Raw genomic sequence first — 27,963 nt, 5'->3', positions numbered from 1 at the left:
TAATGATTGACCATGATTTTGCCTAGGCTCGAATACAGCAATCATGTAGTTACCTGATTAAGTTTCAGGAAAAAAAAAGAAAATCGGAAATAGAAAAAAAAAAATTAAGAATTTTATGAATAAGGGTGTCGACGAGAGACGGAACAAAGGTTGTCTCATAAATGTTTATCTGCTTTATAGATATTTCAGGAATTTGAAAAGCAGAAGAGAAAAAAAGGTAAACCATGAAAATAATGCAGTTAGCTGATGATATTTCGAAAAAGAAACAAAAAAAAACAACAACAAAAAACAAAAGAAGTAGAAAAATTTCAGCTATAAGAAACGGAAATTTAATGCCTACAACAAGGGACACTTATTTATTTTTGATCTTTTTTTGTTTATAAATCCAGTTCAATATTGAGACATCAATTTCTTTGATAAAATATAGAGGGGAAGAAGTTTAAAAAAAAGATACCCTCAAGTTTATTGATTACCATTTGTTGTATAGTATATTTCTAGATAGTGTATACTTGCTGTACTAATAGGTGTTGTTATTTTTGCTTGACCCTAATGCTTAATAATATTGATAATTAACTACTCATTATTCAAAGTATCCTTCTAAATTTTTTATAAAACTTCAGTTAAAAAAATAAATACACCATTAATAGTTCAAGCACTGATTTGCAAAATAAAAAATAAAACGTTTTGTATCTTAAGATTCATAACTACATAAGATGGCTATGGTGTATAGCTAATAAGATTTATCCTCGTACAGATTGTGTAAAATGATAATCTTTTAAAAGTAAAAAAAAAGAATTAAACAGTAACATTTTGTGTTTCTTTTTAGTGAAAATATCATGGGTAGGGCGAGATTTCGTTAGTCCAGACGCGTATCTTTTGGCTGCCCAACTTAATAATGGATTTAAACTGAACTAAACCCAATATACTAGAATGTACTTGAAATTATATTCATTAAAACCTCGAGAATTTACCCCCCCCCTCCCCCATGCACAGCTCGATTCGTGTCAAATTGTGTGGCTCCCATGTGTGTTGTTAAGCCTTTCTATATACATGTTGCACGTTCATTATTAACTTTCCAAAAAGTCAGCTTTAAATATGGGTGGAAAAATAAACGAATAAATAGAATTTTTAACTTTGACTGCTTCTGATGTTTTTTTTTCTTTATCTTTGCCTTTTACTGGAAAATAAGTACTAACCTGCGTTTTCCCTTCTTTTTCATACCTTGCTGACTACTCAAAATAGCTTGATGGTAGAGTCGACACTAACAAAACCACATCTGCCAAGGGGGAAGCCGACCAATAACAGCACGACTCTGGAGTCACGTGACTAACACACGACTGCAGTGGTGGTATGTTTGTTGTGGACGCTTTTGCAGCTTAACAATAACTTCTTTATTTATCTGTGACTTAGTGTGACAATCAAGTGCCAAATTATTATTATATATTTTTTTTATATAGCGATTATTGCACTTAGGTTTGGCTTCCAACCTGGTGATCATCTTTTGTGCTAAGATTAATGTTGAAATGTTAAATTGATAGTTGGAAAGTTCAATATTGAAGTGAATCAAGCCCATGGAGACATAGCCTCTAGTTGATAACTGGCTAGAATCGCTTGTTTTAAGTTATAGTTTTACCCAAGGTACCTACGCAGACATGGTTCCCGAGTGCACACGACCCCCCCCTGAAACTGCTGAATTATATGGCAATTGAATGAAATTATATGAAAAATAATAATATTTATGGATACCATGGGGATGGGGTTATGCTTCAGAATATAATCTTCTTGCTCCTTGTTTCAGACTAATTTGCAATGAGATCTGTAATACACCTCCGGCAAAATCTGAGACTATTAAACTGAAACCAAGTCAATCCGATTGGATTCTCTGATGGTCTTAGAGGGTAACAAGCCTTTACTTGAAGCACCCTCTGTAATATAATATCTTAGTGTGTAAATTAGAACTTAGTTGATGATTCCAACAAAAATATTAAATTTCAGTTATAGAGGGCATTATCATATGGTCGCATAGTGGATTAGTCTTCTTGGGAATTGAGGGTTCGATCCCCGCTGCGGCAAGGTTGAGCGCCAGGTTTACTAATTGTCCCTGTAAAAAAATGCCCACCAACTGAGACGTCAATTCGACATCCTATGCGCCAACAATGGTTCTGGTGGATCTTTTTCCTTTTTCATAGTAGCAGGGGCGTCGTTTGGGGGGCAGTTACCCCCCCCAATAATGGGGAGAAAAATATTATACATCACATGCCCTTTGAATATTCAGATATGGACCCCTCTTACCCCCCCCCCCCCCCCCAATAAAAATACTGAGATTCGCCCCTGCATAGTAGGCATTGTTACTAGGAGAATAAAAAATATGGACTTGGTTCACTTGAACACTGCAAATTTTGATTTTATGGACTATATATTGAATCAAATTTATGATGTTGTTTTGGAGGAACTTATTATGATAATGATAGGAGGATAATAGCATATTTTAAGAGCCATTAAATGATAATGAAAAAATCCTGGACATTTTTGTGCAAATAAGAATCGCCATGTTGACGACAAAAGCGAGCCAAATCTTTGGAGGACACGTTAGTCGGCAGCTCGTTACAAAAATAGATTGAATCTTGAATCAATGTTAGATCTGATCTTGTTTTTTTTTTGTGTAATACTATTTAGGTGACGGCTTTTCTTGCTATTGCAGTTTTTATAATTGTTGAATCACCAGTGATTTGTTTGGTCATGCTACTTAATTTGTGTACTTAGAAGTGCCAAATTGCTTTACAGCAATATTTGTTTTTTTTTCATTTTTAAGGATGTGAGCGTTTTTTTTTTGTCTCCTTACCTTTTGTTAACAGTTGACATCACTTGGGTAATCCAACTTCTGTGGCTTAATATTTGGCATGGCATTATATTTCTGTGCAGTTCCAGGCAATTGGACTTAGCAGAGGTTTGAAACTGAAACTGGTACTGAATCCTTAAATTTATCAGGAAATACTAAAGAACTGGGTGTGAACATAGGATTTGTGTAGAAAAGTAAATAACGGAAAAAATGACGCTATTAAAATATGACAAAAAATATATTTCTTTGGAATTCTTTCTTAAAAGGTTTGGCAGTAATTCCAAAAATTCGATCAGTAGCACCAAATTACAAAGTGCAGGGGGAGGGGCAAATACATTGTTTAAAATCTGGAAGGGGGGATCTAGAAGGGAGGCAAATGACTCCCTTCTTCCATGATTGACACCACTCGTTGTGATCTGGTTAACATAATCACTCTGTGATTCACATTAAAACAGATGTAAAGAATTTATTTAGCACAAGAACACAATCATTATACCTAGCTTACAAAAATCTTACTCAAGATATGAGATTAACTGAACTTGTACAAAAACTTGTGAACTACGAATTCTAAAATTTTGTTGCATAGAGAGCGCGGAAGAGAGCTTCATCTAAGGTTATTGTTAGTCTAACTAAATTAACTTCTAAATCCTAATTCAAATCCAGTGTTGTTACAGTATGGGACATCTTTTTCCTAACTAATTTCTTTATTTAACAACACAGTAAGCAGATTATTGTTTATGCTCGTGGATTTTCTCAAATGTACTATTTTCTATGCAGTTTCAACAGCTATATTAATACAAATTGGTCTTCGTTAGTATTCAAAAAATGCAAAGAGGTTAAGATTATTAAAAGCGTTATATCGATAGTATCATCATTGTTTTTTTTGGCACATTTCAATGTGTGTATGTTAACTTGAATGTGTTCACTGAATCTCTATACAGATCTGAATTTTACTTTAAAGACTTGAATCCAACTTTGGAGACGAATCTCATCTTCTAAAGTACAAAACGGTGAAATTCAATAAATTTTCTACAAGAATCGACCCAACTAAAAGCACGGAAAATTTAGTGTTTACTGAGTTCTAATTTTCGTCATATTTTTCTCTTGAGTTCTATAGAATCAAAGACCTTATATCAAGTAGATTACAAACGTTAGTATAATTTCTCGTAGAAAGAACATAAGAATCAACAGAATCCAAGAAGTGAGACGTGCTATTCGGTTAAATTTTCCCGTCGGAAGTGTATGTATCCTGGTGCTGGGGTTAAGGCTGGATCCAAGGGGTCACTGGACTTGACTCTCTCCCCAGAATTGTCGTCTGACCCGTAAGAAAAAGTTAGCAAAAATGCATATAAACTCGTTTTTGATGCGTTATGTAGATTTTTTTGTTAGCACCCCCGCCCCCCGAACAGAAATCAAGGATACAACCTTGGTCTGGGTATTCTTCCCTTACAGAAGAGACGCTTAATATAGGGTCATTTGATGTATCATAAAGTTTTGTGTAGCATTAAGTACAACCAGTTCAATACCTTTTTGAACAAGACAAATCGCGTTTTGCTGCTTTGGCCATTAAACTTTATAAAATTTATATCTTAAAGACAAGAGATGTTTTGCTGCTTTGAACATTAAACTTTATAAAATTTGTGTCTTAAAGACACAAAGACGTTTTGCTGCTTTGACCATTAAACTTAAAGACAAATTAGATTATGTGTCTTTCTGATAAATATGCAGGATAACCTTGGCTTTTCATAACCAAAGCTGATTATATACAAAACTCCAGTTTAAAGTAAATGTTTTTTGATTAAATGCATATTTATAATTGCTCCTTCAAGTCCTGACAAGTTTTAAGGAAGGAATGCCAAGCACGGTCTTTGGGCTTTACTGCTTAACCAACTAGAGGTAATAATCATAGCTTGTACATTTAATTCAGGACTAGGTAAAATGATGACAATGTGGTTTTATACTTGGAGAGTTGAACCAAAATATTGAATCTGAATTAAAATCTAATTCGAGGTCATAATTGTAGAGACCGATCTATATACTAAATGACCGCATATTGTCACGCCCAAAATTAAGTTGTGTATCACACTCATTCTGAAAATGATTACTGGGCTCCAGCTTCAAAGAGCCTTCTTGGGGAGGGGGATTATCTTCTGGTAGCACATGGATTGGAGCATTTAGTCCTTTAGGAAATAAGGGAGAACCTTCCATAATTGGGAAAAAAAGATATCTCTAATTCAGACTACCTGAAATAATTTTAGGAATTAATCCCCAATATTTAGTCATACGATATATTTGTTATTAATCTAGTAACACATTGTACTTTTCATGACTGCCTATTCTGCTAGACACTGATCCTATTTTATGCATTTTTGTTTTTTACGATTAATGACTAGTTAACTGACTAGCAAAGTCAACTTAACTTTCCATCCAATATTCACGACTTAACAGAAAGCCGCCAGTCGACATTCATGAGAAGCCAAGAATTGGCTACGATCGGGAGGCGGATCCACGCTGCTAATGAAAAGGGTTTTTAGCGCCACATTCAAATTACGACACTAATGACTTTAATGTGATCCACAAATTTCTCCGCTTTCTTTATTTTGTAAATCCTAATTGGAACCCAGTAATGCCAGTGTAGGGTGATTAGGACAATGGAGGCCTGGTGGCATTTCAAATGTCTTGCTTTTCCATATAATATTCGCAACTGGCCTTTTTCGTCCTTAAAACACTTTTGCTTGTTGCGAATCACCCGCCTTAAGTAATCGAAAGAAGCTGTTCCCGCGAAAACTTTGTTTTAGCTCTTGCAAGAATTTAAGGTGAGAGATATTCAATTTTGTTTCGGGTACGACAATTCCGTCTTATTATCTGTAACCAAAGAAAGAAATAAAGAAGACATTTTCGCCCTATTTTGCTTTCCTTTTAAGCCTTTTCAGTTTAAATGCAGTGCCATAACAGGTTTGACCTTTGGAAATGATAAAAAAAAGATCCTGAATCTTTCATACAAATTGTTGGTGCCACTTGCTTTAAGCCATTTCTGTTGAGTAATCCCACATCACTCGAATATTCAATTGTTCATTCACCAAATTGTACTGTGAAATGCTTTCTACTAAGCATCTTATCATTGGACGAAGTTGTCATTTTTATCAAGTTTTAATTCTATATAGGAATTGTTCTTGCTTTTGTTTCAATAAATGTGATATAAAAATTGGTTATATATTTATTTAGCAACATATTATAGGAAACATGAAGATAAAAAATACCAAGTTTGCAATGCTTCTCAATAAAACTGTCCAATGAACACAAGCACATCCACCTATAAAAGAAGAACATTAGTTAATTTGCAGTTTTTGACAACCCAAAAAAATTAGAACTTTATAATGAAAACAGCCAAAACTTTGTAATAAAAAAAAGGAATCATCAACATTATGAATCCGTACCTATTTATCTTCCTGTTATGCTAGCTTAAGATATCAATATCTTATCAATATTACCAAACACAATATGGCATTTTTATCACAAATGTGTAAAAATGAAGGTCGGATTTGAGAAGAGTTTAACGTGCTTGCATTTTTTTTTCTTGAATATCTTTTTTTATTTACAAATTCCAGCGTTCAATCAAGCATTACCTAGATTTGACATAAAAAAAAAATCATGCTTTCTGGTATTCAGTGCATGGAATGGATGGAACAATTTTGGAAAAATAGTTAGGCTAGGAAAGGGAAAGTAGACTCACCTAGGAACAGGGGCGTCCCGAGACTCATTTCATTGGGGGGACCGAATCGCTACCTGATTTCTGCCGAATTTTCTGCAGAAATCAAGAATTTTGCTAAATTCGCGGCAATTTTGCAAAATTTCTGCCGAATGCCACAACCGTTGGAGGGGCGGTGCGCCCCCCCCCCCCCCTCGGGACGGAATATTTGTCAAAAACTTTGAGCTCGGTAGAAGAAGGAAGGGGTTAAGAGGTTTCCGAGTTGTACACCTGATAGCAACTTGCATTTCTGCTAATACAGGCATCAACCAGTGTTGACTGAGATTTGAGTGTCCTTACATTAATGTTGCGTACGATTTCTAACATTTGTTTATAAAAAAATTTCGGTGTTATTTATTAGGGAACGAAATTTTCAAAGAGTAATTCTTTAAAGAAAATCCGAGACTTTAAAAATTTTTGGTATTAATGGTGATACTATGGCTATTTGTTGTTAGAGATAGAGTTGGACGTGGTCTCGGCTTGAAATTTTGAAAGCGAGGTGTTGTTACAATGAAAGTATGAATCATTTCTGCTAAGAAACAAAATATCTAAAATTTTATTTATTTCTTTTAAAAAGCTTTACCAGATACTAAAATGAGTAAAATAAAAACACAAAAATATGTATTTTAATACCAAATGCGTTAAAAACTAGACATTAGTTTTTTTGTTGCTGCTTCTTAAAAAAATTAGAAGTTTTCAAGACAAAATGAAAGTTTTTGGATGTTTGAAACGTTTTTTGTAAATATTTAACGACTGATTTTTTATAATCATTCGTTAATATTTAACGACTGAATATATAACGATGTCAAGATCGCCTACACTATCATTTTTAGTCTTAAATCTTTCAGGTTTTCCAGCTAACAGGGAAAAAATTGCTATCTAGTACATTTGGAAATAAAACGCGTTTTTTGAAGTGTTTTCTTGTAGTTTTGGCAGCTTATTTCTTATTAAAATCCTGTTTTACATAATAAAGACCAAGTGATAATATTTATATTTTCGAGATGAGAAGAAAAAAATTCTATTGAAATGTAAACATAGGTAACACTGAAGTGATAGACAGGGGCGTCCCGAAGGGGTGAGGAGGGGCGCGCCTCCCCCAACGTTTTTAGAATTCGCTATAGAATTTCGCCTTCGACGAAAATTTTGGCCTAAGTTTTGCAAAATTGGCCGAAATTTAGCAAAATTCTTGATTTCCGAAGAAAATTTGGCATAAATCAGGTAGCAATTCGGTAAAATTTTGCAAAATCGACCGAAATTTAGCAAATTCTTGATTTCTGCAGAAAATTCGGCATAAATCAGGTAGCAACTCGGTAAAATTTACAAAGATCGTCCCCAATAAAATGAGCCTCAGGACGCCCCTGGTGATAGATATAACAAAATTAAATAACGGATCTTTCTAAAAAGGTGGTCTTGTTGGTAAGTCAATTAGCTAACAATTTGAAGTTTTGAATTCTGAATAATTTAACAATAGCCGCAGCCATGCATTTCATTTCAACACCCATTTCGTAAGAAAATGTTAGATTTATATTCTTACATTATCTTACTCACTTAATTTTTTTTACCCAGTTTACTGCCAAGGTAATGACTGCTGTCTTCTGCTAGAGCAACCGGTAAAGTTACATCTTCTAAAGCTCCATATTATTTTGCTAATTTTTCACTTACGTTCCTTATCTTCATTAAATAAAAAACTTACCCCTTATGAAAGGTAAGTAAGGGCATCAGAGAAGGCATTAAAGTATATAATCAGAAGATATGAAAAGGAGGCCACGGATACAATCTCAGAAGATCAGAAAAATGCCGCCAGTCGACATAATAGTAAGGTATTGTTTTAACATAGTAATAGATTATGAACAGTCATTTGATTCAGTTGATAGAAAAGCTGTAATGAACGTCCTATCCTTGTATTATATGCCAGGTAGGTGTATTAAATTAATTTAGCGCTATGTACGAGAATCATGTTGATGTGGTTAAGAAGGATTATATCCTATGTGGATTATTTTGATAGAGTTTATCTTAAAGAACACGGTAAAGGCATTTGAGAACATGGAGTCAAATCTGAAGATATAAATCTCAAAGACTTTGTATAAACCGACGATTTAGATGTCCTAGATCGAAAATGTAATGAATTTTCGAAGGTTTTCAGAGTTCAGGGTGCAAGAATAGATTCTGAAAATTAATGTTAAGGGAGTAAGTAGCTTAGACTAGGGTTAAATAAAGGTGAAAAGGCGGTGTTAGGTAATCAGAAAATCGATCAAGTGGATAGCTTTTATCCGGGTAGAATTATTAGTTAAGAATGTGGATACAGAATTGGAGGATTACAATTGGAGGATTCCGAAAATACGGCCGTCGCTGGGATCGCCAGCCGGGGCGGCCCGGGGGGGGGGGGGTGATCAGCCCCTCCAAGTTTTTAGGCATTCGGTAAAATTTTCGCTGAATGCGAACATTTCGGCAGAAATTTTGCAAAATTGCCCGAAATTTAGCAAAATTCTTGATTTCTGCAGAAAATTCGGCATAAATCAGTTTGCGATTCGGTAAAATTTAAAAAGATCGGCCCCCCCCCCCCCAATGAAATGAGCTTCGGGACGCCCCTGATCACCAGTGGCTGAAAATTGTGGAGCCTGCCACGCTCGAGCAAAACCTAAGGAAGGAGACATGTCGTCATCTGCTGGGCGCCACGATGAGCCTGGATGCGGCTTGAACGTGCAACAAGTACAAATAAGTAAGTAAGATACAGTATATTCACTTTCACATTTGAAAATTTAGCAGAATAGGAAGAACAGTTTGTGAACTAAGATTATAATGTTGGAAAAGGCACGATTTTGACAGTGGCAAAGTTTGGTTCTGAAACGTGGGCACTTCGAAAGGCACAGAAAGTGCACAGAAAATACAGTTCGATCCCAATTTCTAGGACTAATGAAAAAAGGTCAGGATGATTATGCCACGTTCTACCAATTAATAGTGATAGATTGCCAGAAATTGACTTATTCGCATAAGCGCCCTTAAGCTGAATTTTAGAGGGGGTTTACCTGGTCTAGTCGGCACTTCCAATGCTGTATAAAAGGAATCTCAAAACAAAAAATATAAGGCAACATTATTCAACCAGGGGAGGGGGGGGGGGGCTGGAGCCCCCCTGGTTGTTAGTAGTAACTGTTACTAGTACATTGAACTGTTTGCACTTAAATTTAAGCTAAACTATTCAAGCTATAAAGTTAACACAAAAGCCAAATTTCAGCTTCGGCTTACAAAAGAATTAGAAGTTGACAATATAATTTTTTCTTCATATTAAAAATAACAAAACCATCGAATCAATACAACCATGTAAAACCAATGATTGGCCGCACTCAATAAGCAATTTCTTTTTGCAAAATTTACATGTTAAGCCAATAAGTGTCCTTATTTCACTATCCATTGTAATAATCATAATTTATTTTCCTATTGTTAAGATCTAGTCGTACCCACTCGTTTTCATCATAGAAATAAATGAAATCATGAGCATCATCTCTTAATGGATATTATTTTTATATCTCAGTAAATATTCTCATACTTAGCAATTCTATTATTATCTAACCACTTTTAAATTTTACGATATGATTTATGACGATGTTCCCAGCTTGGGTTTGAAACACAACAACTGATTATATGGCCAATTGCTTATTTTGGCTTCGAAGATTAAAAGTTGACTGACTATAATCCATTATATCACTGCTATGTAAATTCATTCACATAGTAGCCTGGGCGCCCATAGGCTGAATTTTAGGGGAGGGGGGCTTACCTGGTCTAATCGGCACTTCCAGCGCTGAATAATTGAAATCTCAAGACTATCGCGCTGCCTAAGTAAAGAGCGATGTGGACACAATATATTTTTGTTTTTTAGACCAGGGCACTTCTTATAGAAAGAAATGTCATAGGAACTTCAAAAAGAGCTCATGGAGGGCAACCAGCTCCCCCTCCCCCGCGTCAATCCCTTCCTTAAACACATCCAATCAACATTTTTAGATAGCCATTTTGTTCAGCATAGTTTAAAGGTCCGGAAATTATGACTTTGAGAATGACAACCCCCCACAACCCTCAGAGCAAGGGTTGCACGTTATGCCCTGTGAGGGAGGATGAGAACCCCTTCACAGTCCTCAGGGCAACGGTTGTAAGGTATGCCCCGAGGGCATTTAAGGTTTTTATGGAAACGGTGGGCGTATAAAATTTGGATGGGCTCATTGGATTGGAAATCGGTAGTTGAAGAGCCATTTTTAAGAGTCAAATTTATCGGAGGGCAGCTACACCCCACGTCACATTTTCCCCAAATGCATCCGAAAGAAATTTTAAGATAGCCATTTATTAAAAAATAGTCAAAAGATTTCATAAAACGACCTTTGGGGTTGACACAGCCCCCCCAGAGTATGGGGGTAAGGGTTTTAGCTATACCCCGGGAGGATATAAGGTTTTTATGAAGAGGTGTTCTTGTGAACTTTAGAGGAGGCTCATTTGACTGGAAATGCATAGTCCTAGTTCTATTTTAAGAGTCAAGCGTGATGGAGAAAAATACCCCCCCTCCCTTCCTGATATCCTCCTTTCCCCAAACACATTCGATTGAAATTGTGAGATAGGCATTTTGCAGCCAATAGTCCAAAGAGAATATAACAACGTGTTCAGTAATCAAATATAAGAAAAATTTAGGCAGACGCTGAACTAAATAAAAACAAGCTATGAGCATTTGGACTTTCAAAAAGGTGACAAAGCAATATCTTAAGAACAACTTATATTATTAAGTTAGATCTTTAAGAGTAAGCTGAGGGGGATTTTGAATTAGCCAGAAGGCACTATGTGTATACTTTTAGTACTACAACTAGAGTTACTGTAACTAAAGACGCTAAGAGTATTAAGGTGAAACTTCTAGGAAGTGTTTAGGGGGCGTTCCAATTAAACGAAAAAACTGTATACATGCAGGTTTTCAAAAAGGCATATAAGCAATATCATAGGCAGCACCACTCAATAATAGCTAGAAACATATTTGAAACATTTAAAGAAGCTAATTCGATTCAAAATTAAAAGTTCTAGGGTCCTTTCTAAGAGTAAAACAGACTGGAGGGTAATCAGCCCATCTCTCAAGCCGAATTATTTCCCAAACACAACTAGTCAAAATTTTGAGACAACTATTTTGTTCAGCATAGTAGAACGGTCCAGTAACTATGTCATTTGAGATATTGGGCATGACAGATCCCCACAATTATGCCAAACTATGGATTCTTATAGAGGAAAAAAAACCGAAAAGATATAAAATATTATTATTTTTTTCCAAGAAAATGACTTTGTCAATAAAAAAACAAACAGAAACTAATATAAAAAACTTTTTCCAGAAAACAAGCATTTCAAAGAAAAGTAAAAAGCTCCACTAAGCCAAAAATAGAAAGAAATAAAGCCAAGTAATCATCCAAGCGTGAAACTACCGCAAATCACTATCAATAAATAAATGAAACTCAAAATGAACTGAAATTAGAATAAATAGCCGAGTCAAACTCGAAACGAGACAAAAATTAACATTAGTAGGGCTGACAACCCCCATGCCTTCTTGAGACCAGAACATAATTTGCGCTTTATTGAAAACAAAATATGTTTAAATGTTTTCACTTTTTTACTCACTTGCTTGTTTTACCCTTTTTTATTTTAAGGAACACATGTTAGCATATGGATACTAAACTGACAATCCGCCTTCATTTGTTTAGTTTTTTTTTTAGTAAAGCCTAAATAATGTTCTGGTCTTGAGAAGGCATGGGGGTTGTCAGCCCTACTAATGTTAATTTTTGTCTCGTTTTGGGTTTGACTCAGCTTTTTATTGTAATTTCTGTTCATTTTTAGTTTCATTTATTTATTGATAGTGATTTGTGGTATTTTTAATCTTGGAAGATTATTTGACATACAAGATTATCAAGACCAAGAAACTACTGTAGAGAAATTCATTGTATAGGGTGGTTTTAAGATATTTGAAGTGTTGTTTTTTGCAGTTTAGATGAGAAAAAAGGTACCAAGGTTAGGTTACGTATTTAATGTATGCAATGCTTTGCCCCCCCCCCCTAATGTGCAAATATATAGCCCAAATTTGTTTCTAAATGATTATATAGTCATCCTATTTTATTTTATTTCATTAGCATCAACCAAACTTGACTTTTTAGAGAGGCCCATATAAAGGGATTGTACCTGGGCGCCCATGCATGTAGTTTAGTTTCCATCAACATAATAATCGCTGGTTAATAATTAATTTGGTTTATAACCATGTTTATAATTGATTAACATGATAAAAGGCAGTTATATGTAAAACTATGTAAATATAGTTTTCATTAATGAAAAAATAATATACACAACATAGGGTAAATCCTTATTGTGGAAACCATGTAATCGCTAATGATGGCGAAGAAATGAGGTAAGGGAAGTACTCCAAAATGAGCCATAAGTGGTACTGGTGTCATCAAGAGATAGTTAGCTCAAAACCACATAAGAAATGACAAAAAAAAGAAAAAAAAAATTCAACACTTCGTGGTAACGAACTGTAAGTAATAAGCGACCCGGCTCAATAGTAACCGAAACTCTAAAAAAAAGAATTTCGATACCAATAGATACATCAGAATCATATTTTTATGCTGATTTTAATGAATTTTGTATTTTTTGCCAGAAGAAAGATCACGGATGTGTTTTTATTTGTTTTTTTTTCAGGGGTGATCGTATCAACCCAGTGGTCCTAGAATATCGCGGGAGGGCTCATTCGAATGGAAATTAAAAGTTCTAGTGCCGTTTTTAAGTGACAAAAAATGGAAGGCAGCTAGGCCCCCTCTCACGCTCATTTTTTCCCCTGATCACCCGATCAAAATTTTGAGATAGCCATTTTGTTCAGCATGGTCGAAAATATAATAACTATGTCTTTGAAGATGACTTAATCCCCCACAGTCCCCGGGGGATGGGCTGCGAGTTATGAACTTCGCCCAATGTTTACACATAGTATTGGTTATTGGGAAGTATACAGACGTTTTCTGGAAGTGGAGGGGGGGAGTGTATCAGGGGTTACGTGGGAGGATCTTTCCATGGAGGAAGTTTCCATGGGGAAAGGGACATTGCTATGAAGGGGCGCCGGATTTCCCAGCATTATTTAAAAAAACGATCAGAAATTAAATAAAAAAACAAGTTTCCAACTGAAAAACTTTTCATCTGAAAACTTTTCAACATCAAAACTTAAAACGAACAGGAACTATTGCGTATATGATTGGGTTCGCCCCTAGTCAATACCTCGCTCTTTACGCAAAAGTTTTTTTTAGTACTTTCATAAGAGCTATTTATTCTAATTAATGGCCTTTGTGATAAACGGATCATTCTTAAAGAATTGGTAAAAAAAATTCGAACTTTAGCGTAAAGAACGAGGTATTGACTAGGGGAGCGAACCCTCTTTATATACGTAATAAAAATATACGAATATAGAAGTTCGTTACGTAATTTAATTCGTAAGTTACGTATATTTATTACTAATAAAACGTTCGTAATAAAAAAAAAAGAAATTAAAAAAAAAAACAAAAAAAAAAACAAGTTTTTCAACTGAAAGAAAGGAGCAACACCGAAACTTAAAACGAACAGAAAATATTACGCATATGATTGAGTTCACCCCTAGTCAACACCTCGCTTTTTAAGCCAAAGATTTTTTTAGTACTTTCGTAAGAGCTATTTATTCTACTTAACGCCCTTTGTTATTAAGGGGTCATTTTTAAAGAATTGGAACAAAATTGGAACTTTATCGTAAAGAGCAAGGTATTGACTAGGGGCGAACCCCCTAAATATGTATTAAAAATATATGAATATAGAAGTCCGTTACGTAATTTAATTCGTAAGTTACGCATATTTATTACTAATAAAACGTTCTTAATAAAAAAAAAAGAAATTAAAAAAAAAAACAAAAAAAAAAACAAGTTTTTCAACTGAAAGAAAGGAGCAACACCGAAACTTAAAACGAACAGAAAATATTACGCATATGATTGAGTTCACCCCCAAGTCAACACCTCGCTTTTTAAGCCAAAGATTTTTTTAGTACTTTCGTAAGAGCTATTTATTCTACTTAACGCCCTTTGTTATTAAGGGGTCATTTTTAAAGAATTGGAACAAAATTGGAACTTTATCGTAAAGAGCAAGGTATTGACTAGGGGCGAACCCCCTAAATATGTATTAAAAATATATGAATATAGAAGTCCGTTACGTAATTTAATTCATAAGTTACGTATATTTATTACTAATAAAAACGTTCGTAATAAAAAAAAAGAAATTAAAAAAAAAAACAAAAAAAAAACAAGTTTTTCAACTGAAAGAAAGGAGCAACACCGAAACTTAAAACGAACAGAAAATATTACGCATATGATTGAGTTCACCCCTAGTCAACACCTCGCTTTTTAAGCCAAAGATTTTTTTAGTACTTTCGTAAGAGCTATTTATTCTACTTAACGCCCTTTGTTATTAAGGGGTCATTTTTAAAGAATTGGAACAAAATTGGAACTTTATCGTAAAGAGCAAGGTATTGACTAGGGGCGAACCCCTAAATATGTATTAAAAATATATGAATATAGTAGTCCGTTACGTAATTTAATTCATAAGTTACGTATATTTATTACTAATAAAACGTTCGTAATAAAAAAAAAAGAAATTAAAAAAAAAACAAAAAAAAAACAAGTTTTTCAAATGAAACAAAGGAGCAACACCGAAACTTAAAACGAACAGAAAATATTACGCATATGATTGAGTTCACCCCTAGTCAACACCTCGCTTTTTAAGCCAAAGATTTTTTTAGTACTTTCGTAAGAGCTATTTATTCTACTTAACGCCCTTTGTTATTAAGGGGTCATTTTTAAAGAATTGGAACAAAATTGGAACTTTATCGTAAAGAGCAAGGTATTGACTAGGGGCGAACCCCCTAAATATGTATTAAAAATATATGAATATAGTAGTCCGTTACGTAATTTAATTCATAAGTTACGTATATTTATTAATAATAAAACGTTCTTAATAAAAAAAAAAGAAATTAAAAAAAAAAACAAAAAAAAAACAAGTTTTTAAACTGAAAGAAAGGACCAACACCGAAACTTAAAACGAACAGAAAATATTACGCATATGATTGAGTTCACCCCCTAGTCAACACCTCGCTTTTTAAGCCAAAGATTTTTTTAGTACTTTCGTAAGAGCTATTTATTCTACTTAACGCCCTTTGTTATTAAGGGGTCATTTTTAAAGAATTGGAACAAAATTGGAACTTTATCGTAAAGAGCAAGGTATTGACTAGGGGCGAACCCCCTAAATATGTATTAAAAATATATGAATATAGTAGTCCGTTACGTAATTTAATTCATAAGTTACGTATATTTATTACTAATAAAACGTTCGTAATAAAAAAAAAAGAAATTAAAAAACAAACAAAAAAAAACAAGTTTTTCAACTGAAAGAAAGGAGCAACACCGAAACTTAAAACGAACAGAAAATATTACGCATATGATTGAGTTCACCCCTAGTCAACACCTCGCTTTTTAAGCCAAAGATTTTTTTAGTACTTTCGTAAGAGCTATTTATTCTACTTAACGCCCTTTGTTATTAAGGGGTCATTTTTAAAGAATTGGAACAAAATTGGAACTTTATCGTAAAGAGCAAGGTATTGACTAGGGGCGAACCCCCTAAATATGTATTAAAAATATATGAATATAGAAGTCCGTTACGTAATTTAATTCGTAAGTTACGAATATTTATTACTAATAAAACGTTCGTAATAAAAAAAAAAGAAATTAAAAAAAAAACAAAAAAAAAACAAGTTTTTCAACTGAAAGAAAGGAGCAACACCGAAACTTAAAACGAACAGAAAATATTACGCATATGATTGAGTTCACCCCTAGTCAACACCTCGCTTTTTAAGCCAAAGATTTTTTTAGTACTTTCGTAAGAGCTATTTATTCTACTTAACGCCCTTTGTTATTAAGGGGTCATTTTTAAAGAATTGGAACAAAATTGGAACTTTATCGTAAAGAGCAAGGTATTGACTAGGGGCGAACCCCTAAATATTTATTAAAAATATATGAATATAGTAGTCCGTTACGTAATTTAATTCGTAAGTTACGCATATTTATTACTAATAAAACGTTCGTAATAAAAAAAAAAGAAATTAAAAAAAAAACAAAAAAAAACAAGTTTTTCAACTGAAAGAAAGGAGCAACACCGAAACTTAAAACGAACAGAAAATATTACGCATATGATTGAGTTCACCCCCTAGTCAACACCTCGCTTTTTAAGCCAAAGATTTTTTTAGTACTTTCGTAAGAGCTATTTATTCTACTTAACGCCCTTTGTTATTAAGGGGTCATTTTTAAAGAATTGGAACAAAATTGGAACTTTATCGTAAAGAGCAAGGTATTGACTAGGGGCGAACCCCTAAATATGTATTAAAAATATATGAATATAGTAGTCCGTTACGTAATTTAATTCGTAAGTTACGCATATTTATTACTAATAAAACGTTCGTAATAAAAAAAAAATAAATTAAAAAAAAACAAAAAAAAACAAGTTTTTCAACTGAAAGAAAGGAGCAACACCGAAACTTAAAACGAACAGAAAATATTACGCATATGATTGAGTTCACCCCCTAGTCAACACCTCGCTTTTTAAGCCAAAGATTTTTTTAGTACTTTCGTAAGAGCTATTTATTCTACTTAACGCCCTTTGTTATTAAGGGGTCATTTTTAAAGAATTGGAACAAAATTGGAACTTTATCGTAAAGAGCAAGGTATTGACTAGGGGCGAACCCCCTAAATATGTATTAAAAATATATGAATATAGTAGTCCGTTACGTAATTTAATTCGTAAGTTACGCATATTTATTACTAATAAAACGTTCGTAATAAAAAAAAAGAAATTAAAAAAAAACAAAAAAAAACAAGTTTTTCAACTGAAAGAAAGGAGCAACACCGAAACTTAAAACGAACAGAAAATATTACGCATATGATTGAGTTCACCCCCTAGTCAACACCTCGCTTTTTAAGCCAAAGATTTTTTTAGTACTTTCGTAAGAGCTATTTATTCTACTTAACGCCCTTTGTTATTAAGGGGTCATTTTTAAAGAATTGGAACAAAATTGGAACTTTATCGTAAAGAGCAAGGTATTGACTAGGGGCGAACCCCCTAAATATGTATTAAAAATATATGAATATAGTAGTCCGTTACGTAATTTAATTCGTAAGTTACGCATATTTATTACTAATAAAACGTTCGTAATAAAAAAAAAAGAAATTAAAAAAAAAACAAAAAAAAAACAAGTTTTTCAACTGAAAGAAAGGAGCAACACCGAAACTTAAAACGAACAGAAAATATTACGCATATGATTGAGTTCACCCCCTAGTCAACACCTCGCTTTTTAAGCCAAAGATTTTTTAGTACTTTCGTAAGAGCTATTTATTCTACTTAACGCCCTTTGTTATTAAGGGGTCATTTTTAAAGAATTGGAACAAAATTGGAACTTTATCGTAAAGAGCAAGGTATTGACTAGGGGCGAACCCCCTAAATATGTATTAAAAATATATGAATATAGAAGTCCGTTACGTAATTTAATTCATAAGTTACGCATATTTATTACTAATAAAACGTTCGTAATAAAAAAAAAAGAAATTAAAAAAAAACAAAAAAAAACAAGTTTTTCAACTGAAAGAAAGGAGCAACACCGAAACTTAAAACGAACAGAAAATATTACGCATATGATTGAGTTCACCCCCTAGTCAACACCTCGCTTTTTAAGCCAAAGATTTTTTTAGTACTTTCGTAAGAGCTATTTATTCTACTTAACGCCCTTTGTTATTAAGGGGTCATTTTTAAAGAATTGGAACAAAATTGGAACTTTATCGTAAAGAGCAAGGTATTGACTAGGGGCGAACCCCCTAAATATGTATTAAAAATATATGAATATAGTAGTCCGTTACGTAATTTAATTCATAAGTTACGTATATTTATTACTAATAAAACGTTCGTAATAAAAAAAAAAGAAATTAAAAAAAAAACAAAAAAAAACAAGTTTTTCAACTGAAAGAAAGGAGCAACACCGAAACTTAAAACGAACAGAAAATATTACGCATATGATTGAGTTCACCCCCTAGTCAACACCTCGCTTTTTAAGCCAAAGATTTTTTGAGTACTTTCGTAAGAGCTATTTATTCTACTTAACGCCCTTTGTTATTAAGGGGTCATTTTTAAAGAATTGGAACAAAATTGGAACTTTATCGTAAAGAGCAAGGTATTGACTAGGGGCGAACCCCCTAAATATGTATTAAAAATATATGAATATAGAAGTCCGTTACGTAATTTAATTCATAAGTTACGTATATTTATTACTAATAAAACGTTCGTAATAAAAAAAAAGAAATTAAAAAAAAACAAAAAAAAACAAGTTTTTCAACTGAAAGAAAGGAGCAACACCGAAACTTAAAACGAACAGAAAATATTACGCATATGATTGAGTTCACCCCCTAGTCAACACCTCGCTTTTTAAGCCAAAGATTTTTTTAGTACTGTCGTAAGAGCTATTTATTCTACTTAACGCCCTTTGTTATTAAGGGGTCATTTTTAAAGAATTGGAACAAAATTGGAACTTTATCGTAAAGAGCAAGGTATTGACTAGGGGCGAACCCCCTAAATATGTATTAAAAATATATGAATATAGTAGTCCGTTACGTAATTTAATTCGTAAGTTACGCATATTTATTACTAATAAAACGTTCGTAATAAAAAAAAAAGAAATTAAAAAAAAACAAAAAAAAACAAGTTTTTCAACTGAAAGAAAGGAGCAACACCGAAACTTAAAACGAACAGAAAATATTACGCATATGATTGAGTTCACCCCCTAGTCAACACCTCGCTTTTTAAGCCAAAGATTTTTTGAGTACTTTCGTAAGAGCTATTTATTCTACTTAACGCCCTTTGTTATTAAGGGGTCATTTTTAAAGAATTGGAACAAAATTGGAACTTTATCGTAAAGAGCAAGGTATTGACTAGGGGCGAACCCCCTAAATATGTATTAAAAATATATGAATATAGTAGTCCGTTACGTAATTTAATTCATAAGTTACGTATATTTATTACTAATAAAACGTTCGTAATAAAAAAAAAAGAAATTAAAAAAAAAACAAAAAAAAACAAGTTTTTCAACTGAAAGAAAGGAGCAACACCGAAACTTAAAACGAACAGAAAATATTACGCATATGATTGAGTTCACCCCCTAGTCAACACCTCGCTTTTTAAGCCAAAGATTTTTTGAGTACTTTCGTAAGAGCTATTTATTCTACTTAACGCCCTTTGTTATTAAGGGGTCATTTTTAAAGAATTGGAACAAAATTGGAACTTTATCGTAAAGAGCAAGGTATTGACTAGGGGCGAACCCCCTAAATATGTATTAAAAATATATGAATATAGTAGTCCGTTACGTAATTTAATTCATAAGTTACGTATATTTATTACTAATAAAAACGTTCGTAGATAAAATTAAACTAGTTTCGAGAAAGCCATTTAAACAAATAAAAGTAAGGTTAATATGAAAATTTTGTTTTAATTATTCATGTACGGTGAGCCAAAATAAAAGCCTTCATTAATTCAAAAATATTCAGAAATTAAATAAAAAAAACAAGTTTTTTTAACTGAAAGTAAGGAACGACATTAAAACTTAAAACGAACAGAAATTACTCCGTATATGAAAGGGGCTGTCCCCTCCTCAACGCCTCGCTCTTTACGCTAATTTTTTTTTTAAACAATAAACAACTTTAGGGTAAAGAGGGAGGAGTTGAGGAGGGGACAGCCCCTTTCATATACGGAATAATTTCTGTTGTTGAAGTTTTAACGTCGCTCCTTCCTTTCAGTTGAAAAAACTTTTTTTATTTAATCTATTTAAGATCATGATCACAGTAGCAGGTGTAATCTAGTAAAGATCGAACTCCAGCCCACAATAACCAAAAAATTAAAAACGGTATTTTGAAAAAATAAGTCTAGTGAGAAAGAATGGACTTTTGAAGCTGATGCAGGAATGGTAACTGTCATTTTGGTCAATCTTAATAGTAAAAGTTTATAGCGTAAACAAATTTACGGGAATTTAGAAAAACTGTCTAAAACCCGATGTCGTATCCATGGAGGGATTACTGGATTTGACCCCCCCTGAATTTTTTTTTCCCAGTCGTAAAAACGTAACAAATGCATATAAACAATTTTTAGATGCAATTTTAAAGATCTTTTGTAAATCTCCTCCCCCCGAACAATAATCCGGGATACGCCCTTGCTAATCCCCTTGAAAATTGTGTAGGATCGAAAAGAAAGCTGTGTCATTGGAATCGCCATGGTCAAAACCCGCATAAGACAATTGCAGTCCCCCAATAATAAAAAAAGATTTCAAAAAATGAAGGGGGTAAAGGGGGCGGCGAAGGAATATATGCCCATTCCCAAGTTAAATTTTTACGATTAACATTTCTTATATTTTCAGTACAATTTGTATATACTTATTTTTTCTAAAGCTGCGCCGCACCCCCTTCGCCAAGATAAATTTCTGCGTACGGACCTTTGCTTCAAAAAAATGAGTCCAAAAATTCAAAAGGTGAATTTTACGCTATTATTATTATTATTTATTTCTAACCCACACTGTACCTCATACAGAGGTACCAAAAGCAGAATATCACGAAAAATAAAACGTAAAATGTGACATAAATCAATATAGAAATCAAAGATTACCAGTTACGGTGTAACACATAATAATTTAAAAGAAACTAAAACAAAAAAGAAATAAGATGAAAGGAGGGGAAAAAGAGGAAGAGAGAGAAAAAACTGACAACTTATCATTTAATCAGTTTCATCATTTAAGAATAACCAAATAAAAAACATCAGTAAAATGAAGCACACTTATATTGGTAACCTCTCTATTGTCCCTCAAAGTACATGTCAGGAAGAAAGGTGGAAGCCACAAATTGAAAAGGACTTGGCGCTCACTCCCTTCAACAGTTGCCAAAGCTAATAAAAACTAGCATAAATAATGCTATTAGATACTCATTCCTAAGTACAGGGTTGACATTTATTGGATTTTCCTAGGTAAAATATTAGCAAGTACGGTCATCATTAAATTAAAATTTTTGCCAGTATATAATTCCAGAGAGCTTTGCCTTTTGCCATTTTACTGCATTCCTTATATGGCTGAAAGGACGGCATGAATCACGCACACCAGAAAAACTATTGTTTTTTTGTATTATTTATGAACCGATTATACCTAATTGTTTTTGTTAAAGGTAGTTTAGCTTTCATTGTTCATTTGCCGAATATTTTTAGATTAATTAAATTATGTCTATTAGTTCAAAAACCTTCTCTATTCCTACATTTCTTTAATGGATACTCTTGCAAATATATTTTTAATTTTAACATTCTTCTTTAAATTTAAGATAATGGGATATCTCACTTTTCAAAAACAATTAAAAAACTACTTTGTTTAAAGGACTTAAGTAAATAATTTCTTAGATCACACTGCCTTTCAATTTACAGAATTTAATAAATGAAACTAGAGGAAAAAATGGTTATAATATTTAAACAATGCAGTGGAACAAAAAAGAAACAAAACAACAAACTTTAAATAATAAAATTTCCGAACATTTCGACTCTACGTCCAGGAGCCTTTATCAACGAAAAAAAATGAGTAAAGCTAAATTTAACGCAACATTTAAATAAAAACAAAAAGCAAATAAATACAGCTCAGGTTAAAACAGTGTTTTTCTTTATATGTTGTGTTTAATTTAGCTTTACTCATTTTTTCTCCGTTGATAGAGGCTCCCGGACGTGGAGTCGAAATATTCAGATCACATTATTTGATTTTTTTTTGTTTTGTTCCACTGCTCTGTTTAAATATTATACCCGTTTTCTCTATATTTTCATTTACTAAAAGACTTAAATAGGCGCCCCCCTGTCGCCTTTTCTAGTAGAGCAGCCAATTGGACAAAATTTTGGGTAAAATTTGGGAACCAAGGCACATACACAAGACATTATTTCGGCGGGGCGGCAGGGGTTGTTAAATCACACAGAATAAAATCATTATAGGAAAAGTACAGGACGATAAGAAAATCAAGATTCTCAAAGGAGCTTGCCGTTTACATGCTTGAAGTCAGTCATTTATTCAGTTTCTTTTAGTCACAGACAGCTGGTTGGCTTATTTGAAAAATTTGATTTTGGTCGTAGCGTTTTAGTTCAGGTCAAGAGTAATGTACGATAATAAATTCCCAGAGCTAGCCCCCCCCCCCCCCCAAGAAAAAAACTTTCTTAACAAGTCAAAAAGGAACACACACTGACTAGAAAACCACAACCCTTCCAATCTCTACACCCTATAAAATTTCTATATGCTGTTTGAGCTAGAATCAAGGAAAAACTATATTTTCAGATGCCCGTAACCAGAAGGCGTAAATGACTTTTTCACATTTTGAAAGGAAAGGGAAGACAGATTTAAAGCAAATTGCAGGAACAATTTTTAATGATAAATAAATGAGTAAAAATTAATGGATATTAGGAACCGTGGCTGAGTAATACAGCCTATAAATATGGACTGTAATATGATCGGTGAAAGATGTTGTATCATAAAAAAAACTTCTACGAACTATTGGTTCTGTACCCAAGAAGAATCTATATTTTCACATGTCCGTAATCTGAGGGCGTATTTGAAATATTCATATTTTTAAGGGAAAGTGAAAATTAGGCTTGAAGCAATTTGCCGGAACAGTTTTTGGCGGAGAATAAACAAGTAAAAATTGACAAATATTAAAAGATTGGAGCTGAGTAATATAGCCTATAAATTTGAACCTGCCTTTGTCATATGATGAGAGATCATACGTATGATAAGAAAGTCATATGATGAGAAAGAGTCATACGTATGCCTCCTACGTATTATTATAATTTTCTTCCCTCCCCCTCCCCTACCACACCATATGGACGGGGGGCCATTCGATCGGAAATAGAAAGTTTTTGTACCTTTTTGGCCAACGATGATTTTGATTGTATGGCAACCAGCCTCCGTCGTGCACCCTTTATAGCCTCTAAACATCCGCGTAACGCTCACAGTATCAAGACTAACCTTTGAGATCCCCAATTTGCTGAAAACAGTCGAAGAGTCTAAAAGTTTGACTTCGGGATCGACATGACCATTCAGCCCCAGAAGAATTCACCTTATATTACCCATTGTTCACAAATATGTGAACAAAAGGCTTCCAATTTTTGGATGGAGGGGGGACTTGTTAAATTTTGCCTTTAATCCACCAAAAGTTTCCGGCCTTATAAGTCCTTGCGGGACATAACGTATTAACGGTGAAGCAGCGATATAAATCGAAAGAACCTACTTAACAAAGGTTATCAAAATAGCATATCTACAAAATTTCCAGAACAGCTTGGGGGAGGGGACAGAGGTAAAATGAAAGAAATTATATATATCTAGGTTATACGGAATGTCTTGGGAACGACTTGTGGGGTTCGATTTGAAACTTCCAAAGTATTCAAAGGGAGGGGGCAAGGAGACTTCAAATTTCGTGTTTAGGAGGAGGGGATGAAATGGTAAAAATTTGTCTTGGATCCGGCTAAAAGTTTTCGCGCCATAACCCCCAGCAGAATTTATTCACGGTGAAGTAGTGAGATACATCCTAATACGCTATACACCTATGTATACATGTTATCAAAATAGCACATCTGCGATAACTCATGAACGGTCGGGAGATCGAACTGAAACTTTCAGAGAGCTGGGGGGAGGGACTTAAAATTTTGTGTTTAGTGAGAGGGGATGAAGGGAACAAAACTATTTCGTTTTTATTTCGGCAAAAAAAATTGCACTATAAGTCCCTCTGGAACTTACCAAGCCAAGGGTCTTTAATGAGATGGATGCTACTACTCCCTTCTTTAACCCGCGCTCTTTACATTAGTATTCGTATAATAATGCTTCGAGAACTATAATCATCCCTGAAAAGTGCACCCATACAAGCATTTACTTGAAGGGATATCTGAAATATCAAAAATTAATCATAGGTTAATAGTTTCCATGGGTTTCATGGCGAGTTTTCCGAACGAACCTTTCGTATTGGGATGTCCTTCATGGACACCGGAAGGAGGCAGACAATACCCCAGAAACCAATAAGACATCAAAAATACGTATGCGAATAGGATAATGAGAAATATACCCATTTAAATTTCCGTGAAAATATAGCTTCTGGGAGCACTTCCCAGTGCTTTCTACATGAAATTATCGCCATGCTCCACCCCGACCTTCAACATTTATCTGAAGGATCACGGAGATTTATAACATTTTAGGGACTTCAGACACACACCCTCCTCACCACCAACACAAATTCTCACAGTTCCACCTCCATAATAGCTGTTGCACAATTCATTACAGAGTTTTATCGAGAGCCGAATGACATTTTAAAATAAATGTATATATTAATCATTTATTTTGTATGAACTACGTACATTTTATGAAAGAATTTAGCAACAAATGCGCCACCACACGGTATTACTGCCTCTGAAACTTGGAAGCTACATATATAATTTCCCGATAATCTTTAAATCCCCTGGCTATCTTAGAATCGTTGGCACTCTTTGGGCAAAAATTTGGGAATTGCGCTAAAATAAGACAGAACATAACTTTTCTTTGACAATCCCTTTTTCGCTATTTTAGAAGGGAAGTAAAACTTTCACTTTCTGTTCCAATGAACCTTCAACCGATATTCTAGGACTAATAGCTCGATACAATCACGTCTGGAAAAAACCGAATAAATAAACATGCACCCGTGGCCATCCTTCTTGGAAAAATATTATAAAATTTCACATTTTGTAGACTGTGACCTGAAACCTCTGCTGAATCTGTGTGTGTACCGCCACCTGGGTGGCCGTTTTCTTTTTTTGTTTTGGAAACTAGGTAAATATTCTGAAATTTGTAACTATTGGTGGGTAAACTTCAACTTCACGGATTTTACATACTTGAAATCATCATTAAAAGTAAAATTTTTTTTAAAAATTAGATATCCGATTGACAAAGAACTCTTAGGAATCTGTCTCTAAGTAAAAAGCACCAAAGAAACTGTTAGGGGAATGGTGGGGGAGGGGGGTCCGGAAGGGGCCGTTTTTTTTATTAAACAAGAACTTACAAACGTAAGCCATTGGGCCAAGAGGAACTTAGTGAGTAAAAATGTTCCGGGACGCAGAACCCTAAAAAAAATCCCAAAATTGTTTTCCCGATCAGCTCAAAACTTATTTGGTCAGGGTAAAGGGACCCAACGAAGAAGGAAAAATCCACTTTGAATAGAAAATTTAAATTTAGCAGTGGAAGAAAAATTATTTCCCCGGTCACTTCGTAACGAAGGGATTTTGGTAGAAACTTAGAAGGCTCATTCGATTGGAAATCAAAAAGTGGTCTGAGGGTAACCAGCCTCCTTCGCATGCCCTTTCTGCTATATACGAAAACTTTCCACTTAAATAAAATATCTGCAATACCTCGAGAATAGATTGGGAACGAAGTTGTAAGTTACAGGTACTGTTGGGGAAATGAAAGGAGAGGGTGCGGAAAGGGGGCTTCAAATTTTTGTGTTGGGGGAGAGGGGGTAAATAAATGAGATAATGATAAGATATTTGTCGCTATTAAACATTTATTGCGTATGGACTACGCACACCGTTTGGAACGAACGCGCCTCCTCATAACATTACTGACTCTAAAACTGGGAAGCTCATTATTTAGATTTCGATATTTTTAAATCGATTTGCTATCTTGGAATTTTCAAGCGAAATCTTTTTATCCCTCTTTGGTGCAAAATTATTGTTTCGTGCCGTAAAATAGCAGATAACGCCACTTTGCAGTGGCACAGTTTTTTTGCTACTAAGAAATGGGACCAAAATTTTAATTTCCGTTCAAATGAGCCTTCTCCTGACTCTCTAGGAAAATTGGTTCAATACTAGGACTACAAACGGACTAAAAGTTTGGAAACGGAGTATATGCTTTGGAAATGGACTATAGATTTTGGAAATGGACGACAAACTTTTGAGACGGGGTAAAAACTTTAGAAACAGACAAAAAACTTTGGAAACGATAAACTTTTGAAACGGACTACAGACTTTTGAAACGGACTATAAATTTTTAAAACGGACTAAAAACTTTTGAAACGGACTTCAAACTTTGAAGTGGACTAAAAATTTATGAAATGGACTAAAAGCTTTTGAAGCGGACTGCAAACTTTGGAAACGGAGTAAAAACTTTGGAAACCGACTACAAACTTTAGAATTGGACTACAAACTTTTGAATAGGAGTACAAACTTTGAGAACGGACTGCAAACTTTGGAAACAGATTACAAGCTTTGGAATCGCACTATAAACTCTGGAAACAGACTACACACATTTGAAACGCAATACCAACTTCGGAAACGGACTATAACAAACAACAAACTTTTGAAACGGACTATAAACTTTGAAAACGAACTAGAAACTTTTGAAACGGACTACAATATTTGGAAACAGACTCCAAGCTTTGGAAAGGACTACAAACTTTGGAATCGAGCTGTAAGCTTTGAAAACGGACTAGAAACTTTTTAAACGGACAACACACATTTGATACATACTACCACCTCCGGAAACGGACTGCAAACTTCGGAAACGACGTACAAATTTTGGAAACGGACTACAAACGGAGTAAAAGTGGAAGAGGCATTAAAACATTGAACTAAGTTGGTGTGAAGTGGAAGCCATAATTAGGAGACTGAATACAAACTTTGGAAACGAATCTGCATAAAAAGAGATGGGACTGCCTATATAAGTCATGCGAGAACCCCCCCCCCCCGAAGATCAGACATATCTTAACAAATAAAACCAGAAAATAAAATAAATATCTAAATAATGTAAGGGAGTCGCTTTTGCATGCTTAAAAGCTAATTTAGGTCAAAGAGTCTATTAGATCCACTCAAGTTAAGTAAAATAGTATAGGAAAACTTGGCACTTCAACATGGGTTCAATACGAGTTCAAAACTACTAGCACTAGTCAGAATGTAGTTACACAACAGAAGGAATCACACAATCAGAAGGGTTACACAACATGCATAGAAACAATTAAAACAAGCTCAATTTATCAATTTACAGAAATACCAATTTTAATTAAAGGTAGCCTGATTGGTTGTAAACTATTTCATGTATTACAAAATACAGACTTCAGACTAGCGAAATATGTATACAACTATATCCATTGCGCACGTTGGCAAAAGTTATTATTTTAACTTCAGTACATTCGTAAAAAAAGAGACCAATCGTAAAAAAAAGAGAAAAAAAGAGATACAGTAAAGGCCCGGAGGTGGCGTAGAG

General features: G+C 34.0%; 2 protein-coding genes across 3 annotated transcripts in view; one reads left to right on the top strand and one right to left on the bottom strand.

The window, feature by feature from the left end:
• The window catches only part of how (protein held out wings), a 151,450-nt gene extending 145,403 nt beyond the window's left edge, over positions 1–6,047 (top strand). For both annotated transcript variants that reach the window (XM_089103256.1, XM_089103210.1), the window contains exon 8: positions 1,243–6,047. The gene's annotated coding sequence lies outside the window, so the exon portion shown is untranslated. The remainder of the gene's footprint in view (positions 1–1,242) is intronic.
• Positions 6,044–27,963, bottom strand: part of LOC148956302 (uncharacterized) — a 37,776-nt gene continuing 15,856 nt past the window's right edge. Inside the window, exon 4 of the mRNA XM_089103409.1 lies at positions 6,044–6,152. The gene's annotated coding sequence lies outside the window, so the exon portion shown is untranslated. The remainder of the gene's footprint in view (positions 6,153–27,963) is intronic.

This window comes from Artemia sp. Qi Xiang Cuo, chromosome 1 (genome assembly GCF_049724085.1).
Source record: "Artemia sp. Qi Xiang Cuo chromosome 1, ASM4972408v1, whole genome shotgun sequence".
In the NCBI taxonomy this organism is placed as follows: Eukaryota; Metazoa; Arthropoda; class Branchiopoda; order Anostraca; family Artemiidae; genus Artemia; species Artemia sp. Qi Xiang Cuo.
The sequence above is the reverse complement of the archived record's forward strand: the minus strand, read 5'-3'. Positions and strand labels throughout refer to the sequence as shown.